Source organism: Episyrphus balteatus, chromosome 1 (genome assembly GCF_945859705.1).
Source record: "Episyrphus balteatus chromosome 1, idEpiBalt1.1, whole genome shotgun sequence".
Classification (NCBI taxonomy): Eukaryota; Metazoa; Arthropoda; class Insecta; order Diptera; family Syrphidae; genus Episyrphus; species Episyrphus balteatus.
The window spans coordinates 109623050-109629601 of NC_079134.1; the positions used below are offsets into that span (position 1 = coordinate 109623050).

General features: G+C 32.1%; 1 long non-coding RNA gene across 1 annotated transcript; it reads left to right on the top strand.

Annotated features, from left to right (window-relative positions):
• Window positions 1–254: 254 nt before the first annotated feature.
• On the top strand, window positions 255–1113 carry LOC129907030 (uncharacterized). Its single transcript, XR_008770919.1, has 3 exons — window positions 255–316; window positions 383–499; window positions 607–1113. It is a non-coding gene; the product is annotated as an uncharacterized LOC129907030 (long non-coding RNA).
• Window positions 1114–6552: the final 5439 nt, after the last annotated feature.

A 6552-nucleotide genomic window follows, 5' to 3' on the forward strand; every position in this document is an offset into this window, starting at 1 on the left:
TGGGGCAAAAATTCTAAAGTTTGAAAGAAATAAATTAAAATTACAAATTCAAGAAGTAAACCAAATTATTAAAAATGAACAAATCGTATGTAACTACAAAACCGATAAAAAGGATTATACAAACACTTATTATAACCTTATAGTTAATAGAAATGTTCAAAGTAACTAAATTTTAAACTTTCTAAAATATTTTTGAACAATACTTTAAAAAAAATTTTTAATTTTTATTAAAATTAATGTTTGATTTTTCAATTGTTTTAAATGTCGAAAAATCTTTTTAGAAAATTGTTCATATTTTTTCAAAAATATTTCAATGGTAATTTATTTTTATTTCAAATTATTTGTTAATATAATTTATTAAAACGCATATTGTAATTTTTAGACCCTGAAGATGAGGCAAGTAAGACCTCGAAATATATAGGCCAAAAATAAATAGTTTTCTAAAATAAAAAGATGAGTTTTTAAATTAATCTGAACTAAAAGAAGCAAAACAAAGAAGGTAATAAATAAAATACTTATTTTTTATTTGTTTCAACAAAAATAATGTCCACTAAGTTGATAGAAAATGTTGAAACGAACAATTCATTGCTTTATTTTTTGCCGTAGGACATTCTGAAGTCGAGTTATTCCCAAAAAACGATATTTTTGGGTGTTTTCGCACCGGTTTTGCATGCGTTCATTTATCAATATCTTGGCCATCTTTGGTGATAAAGAGCTCATTTTTGCTTTACAATGCAGTACATGAACAGGGCTACAAAATAGGTTAGAAAAATGTCAATCATGATAGAAGCTTTTTTCGAAATAATGACAAAAATGTGTTTTTTAACAACAAGAATTTGACTTTAAATGGCTGCCATTTTATATTTACTCATTCAAATACAATGAAATTACATATAACGATAGAAAATATTATAAGGAAGAGAATGTTTGTTTATTTTTTGGTCTACGACAATCTGGAGCAAAGATATTAGCTTAGAAGTAAAATATCCCAAAAAATGCATTTTTGTGAATAATTCCGCTAAAAAGAATGATCAGGTGGTGAGAAATTGGGTTTAAGCCTTTTAAATATACCTCTATCGATCCATGAAATAAAAACTGACAGTGCCTCTCTGCGCAAGGTGAGGCCCTTTTTTCCGACACTTTGACTGGAGTATAGAGGCGACCGTCGCACATAGAGGTATTTCAACAATCTAAGCAGCCAAAATTATTTTTTATTTATTTTATAACAAATAACTAAAATCAGTTGTTTTGTTACAAAAAAAAAATGTTTACAAAATAAAAATAATAAAAATAAAAATGTTTTGGAAACATTTTTTTTTTTTAAATAGTAGGCGGAGAGGAGAGAAAAATTTTTAAAATTTTTAAAATTTTTAAATGCGCAATATACTTAAGAACTTGTTAGGTAAAGCCATAAACAAAAATACCAAGACTGGAAACTCGTGAACCTATCGTTGTGTTCGTGTCCGATGTGTGGTGAATGTCGTGAATCTATAAATATGTGCGTGTTAACGTCATTAACCAACGTGGTGGCTTTCACATATATTCACAGACAACACTGTTCACAAAAGGGTTTTGGGGGGAAAGACGTACGAAAGTTTCCAGTCGTGGTATTTTTTGTTTATGGGTAAAGCGTTCAAGTTTTCATACAAATAACAATAATTGTTGGATCTAGCAGGATCAGGATACACAAATAAATTTCTTTTCATACATAAAATTTTTTAAAAAAATATCATTATTTTGGCCCCTTTTTGCCCACCACTAAAAAAATATTATACTATATTACGCTAAATCTGAGATTTAGCTAAGTAGATTTAGAATAAATCTCGAGATTTATTTTAAATCTACTTCGCTAAATCTCAGATTTGGGTTCGGCTACCCTAAATCTAAGATTTTCAACTACTTTCCATCCGAGATTTAGAATAAAACTCGAGATTTATGCTAAATCTACTTAGCTAAATCTCCGATTTAGGGTAGGTGGAAGCATAGTATTGAGGTAAAACAAATCTCATAAAATAAATTGTATTTGAAATACCTGTTGTATCCGTATCCATGCAATGCACTGCTATTTTAATAAATAGCTAACACTGTCCGAAGACCACGCAAATCAGTACCTACTGTATGACAAATTTTCAATGATTAAGTTCCAACTAATTTTTTTTCGTTTCTCGCAATTGGAGAAGAGTGGGGTTTTAAGGGCCCAACCCTTAGAATCCGTTGCGTCCGTTGCGTCGAAGTTTTAAAATAAAATACACACGTTCTTATGGGAAGCGACCCATAAGCGACGGATCGGACGGAGACGGACTTCCCATAAGAACGTGTGTATTTTATCGAGCTGTCAGTCAAAAACTTCGACGCAACGGACGCAACGGATTCTATGGGTTGGGCCCTTTAGCCTGTTGTTTGTTGGAGTGTCCCCTACTTGTGGAGTGCAATAGTAAATGGGTATTTGTTAACTTTGATATTTTGACTTTTGGCCGCTTAGATCATGCAAATACCTCTATGTGCGTCGCGTCGGTCGTCGGCGTTCGGATCACTTAGCTCAGTGGTTTTCAAACTTTTTGAGTTCGCGACCCCCTTGAAAGGAGAAATATTTTTATGATCCTCGCATTATAATGTGCCAGTAGCTTTTTTTCAAGTCTTTATAACAAACTGTACCCGTTCAAAACTCGATCTAATTACATACGATTTTACTTGTTCGCGAAGAAATTTTTTCCCGTGCTGCACCCTGCACATTTTATTTTGTTAAGCTCTTCCTGTTAACAGTAATGCTCAGTGTTTGTCCCACATATTTCAAGAAAGCTCTCGCAAGTCACGACTACGAAATGGATTGGACAAAATGTTTTGCTTTTTGTAGCGATGGTGATAAAGCTTTGACGAGCAATAAAAGTGAAACTCATAATCAGGGCCGCCACTGGGTGTTTTGGCGCCTACCAGAGCCCAAAATTCCGTCCTCCGTTTTGTGAGGAAGGGAAAAAACCATCGGTTAACACCTCCCGTAAAGAGCAACGCCTTATTTTCTGTCGATCTTTCTTATAACATGAAAAAAAGCATCTTTTCTCCGATGAGAAAAAAATTAGTTTTTAGGGTCCCGTTGGCTTTAACTTTTATTTTCGTGCTATGCGAAAGAAGAGCCATGCATTGTATCATAAAAACAATAGTTTTAAACTAACGGGACCATCCAAACAAATATTTTTCTCATCGGAGAAAAGATGCTTTTTTTTCATGTCATAAAATCGACAAAAACTAAGGCGTTGTTCTTTACGGGAGGTGTTAACCGATGGTTTTTCTTAAGCTTTAATGCCTTCAAGGGTTAAGTCGTCGAAATCAGCCACTTCATACCATGGAAACTCTTAGATACTTTTACATCACTTTTTCCCTTAATGTTGGCGGGAGAGTCATGGGAATTTGACGCGAGTCGTACAATCGCTCTTCTGTCAGCTGCAGTAACAGCACTAACTATTCACCCTTTCATATTTTTTTCACGGTTGGACTTATTGCGATAAAAAAAATTGGAAACATTTTCCGGATTTGTTGCATTTTTTACCTTTTGGGCGAATACAAAAGTTATGAGGTAAAACATAAAAAAAAATTCAGACGAATTGAATACCTCCTCCTTTTTGGAAGTCGGTAAAAAGAAGCGGGTGTGCTATTCAAGTGAGCCAGAATAGGAGCACTTTTTCGGAGTTGTTCCGCAAAAATTGCAAAATTTAACTAACGGGTCATTGAAAATGAATGATCTCGCTCACAGAGAGAGTGCATAAAGGGACATACCAAATAGTAAAATATTGAACAGTTTCGTAATATGAGACAGGAATTATATGCTCTTATATCTACAAAAAAACAAGGTGTGCTATTCATGTGAGCGGCACTGTATTATTTTTTTTTTTTGATTTATAAGGCAATGTATTTCTTATAAAAAAAAACTAAAGCTATGATTACACAGTCAACGAAATCGGTCAACGCGTTGACTTGCTGACGTAAAAATGACGTCACAATCTGTCCCAAGAGTGTCACGTCGTGTGATCGTCAAAGAAAAGTGCTATCATTGCGTTGACGGGTACGATGACACTCGCGTTGACACACATTTTTGGGTCAACGCATTGACTATTTTCGATGACCGTGTAATCTCTCTGTCAATGCCATTGGGACTCGTTGACGGAGTTTTAGGACTGAGTGTCATTGCAATGACCCTGTCCCAGCGTTGACGGGGCAGAATTTAATACCGTATCATCGTATCAGTTTGACAGGGTTTTTTTTTTGAAATTTTAAAGCCAACTGTAGGAAACCTGTTAGCTAAATCATCAACTCTTATGATAATAAACACTGAATCTGTAAGTTGGTTCTATTTAAGATTATGTTTATGTAAAATTATGTATGTGGGTATGTTATACAGCGTTTTAAGGACTTTCCAAAAAAAAAAAATTTTTTTTGAAAAAAAAAAACTTATCTATAAGAAAAAAAACAGAAATAATACAGTAAAATAGGGAGAAAAAAGGGGTAAATCTCGGAATGAATGTTAGTAGAAATTTTTTTTGCTCAATATCTTCCTTTTGCCATACTATAACATATCTCAAAAGTCTAGAAAAATCTCATGTTCGCTTGTCGCGATTTCAAGGTCAAATCGCGAAATGGAGATTTTCAAAATTAGCGAAAATAGGCTATGGTATTATATTCACATATGATACATGATTTCCAGGTATTTTTTAATGCTGATTCCAAAAAATCTAAAATCAAGACAATCTGACGTCTCTGGAAAAAGTTACACCGGTTTTTCATCTGTCAACTCATATTATTATAACAGTTGCAAACTTACTGCCGAAAAACCCTTAAAAGTTATGGTAGATGAACCAAATTTTGCATGAAGATTTTAGAATTCATCATTATTAAAAATCAAAACAATCCATTACAAAAAATATATATACCTACGAAATAATGGTATTTTTTGATGGAGGGGCAAATTTTAGGATATGCACTAAAGAAGATTCTTGTTCATCTTTGGAATAAGTGCTAACAGGCTAATTTTTTCATTTTAATCTTTGTTTGGATATTCTTTAACTACCCTCAAAAATCTAAAAAAATCTCATGTCCGCAAGTCTTAATTTTCTTGGTTTAAAAATAAGGTGCAGATTTTAAAAAATTAATAAGAAAAGTTTAAATTTTTATATGTATACCAACATAAGCGACATGATTTAAAGGTATTTTTTAACACTTATTCCAACAAAACTCACAAACAAGTCAACCTGACCATCCCTGAAAAGTAATGCACCTTATTCATGTTGATCTGACACAAATATCTGAAGTGTAGTTTTTCAATTTTTTAAAATCTGCACCTTATCTTCAAACCAAGAAAATTAGGACTTGCGGACATGAGATTTTTTTAGATTTTTGAGGGTAGTTAAAGAATATCCAAACAAAGATTAAAATGAAAAAATTAGCCTATTACCACTTATTCCTAAGATGAACAAGAATCTTCTTTAGTGCATATCCTAAAATTTGCCCCTCCATCAAAAAATACCATTATTTCGTAGGTATATATATTTTTTGTAATGGATTGTTTTGATTTTTAATAATGATGGATTCTAAAATCTTCATGCAAAATTTGGTTCATCTACCATAACTTTTAAGGGTTTTTCGGCAGTAAGTTTGCAACTGTTATAATAATATGAGTTGACAGATGAAAAACAGGTATAACTTTTTCCAGAGACGTCAGATTGTCTTGATTTTAGATTTTTTGGAATCAGCATTAAAAAATACCTGGAAATCATGTATCATATGTGTATATAATACCATAGCCTATTTCTGCTAATTTTGAAAATCTCCATTTCGCGATTTGACCTTGAAATCGCGACAAGCGGACATGAGATTTTTCTAGACTTTTGAGATATGTTATAGAATGGCAAAAGGAAGATATTGTCCAAAAAAAAATTCTACTAACATTCATTCCGAGGTTAAACCCTTATTTGACTGGATTAAAATAAAATAAAATAAAATAAAATAAAAGAAAAAGAAAAATAAAGTTAAAAAAAAAAGAAATAATATCAAAAATAAAAAAAAATGTAATTAAAATAAAAAAAACAAACATCGGTGCTCGAACCTGGGCTCGAACCAGGTACGTCGAGTGCACGAACGATGTCTCTACCCATCGCACTACGAGAGGCTGGAGATTTTCGTTGCGAAATTACAGTGGATTGGTTTGCACAGTAGGCAAAGCCAAGACAAAAATTTAAATATGAAAAACAATTTCAAGGACATACTCTTATTTAAGAGAAAATTTGGAATTCGAATTTTTGCGGCGAAAATTTACATATTCATGCAAAATAAAAAAAAAATAATTTTTCAAAAATTATGTATTTAAACCAAAATATTTTAAAAATATTACACTTATTTTTCAAAAATTTAGAAATAAATTTTGATGTGTAATTTATATTTTTTTGGTTAAAATTCATTAAAAAAATTATAAATCGGAAACCGCAAATGTTCGTCCATGATGGTTTCGAAGATGTATTTATGTGTGTTTTAGTGAAGGAATCATCGTAAAGTATCAAGAACCAA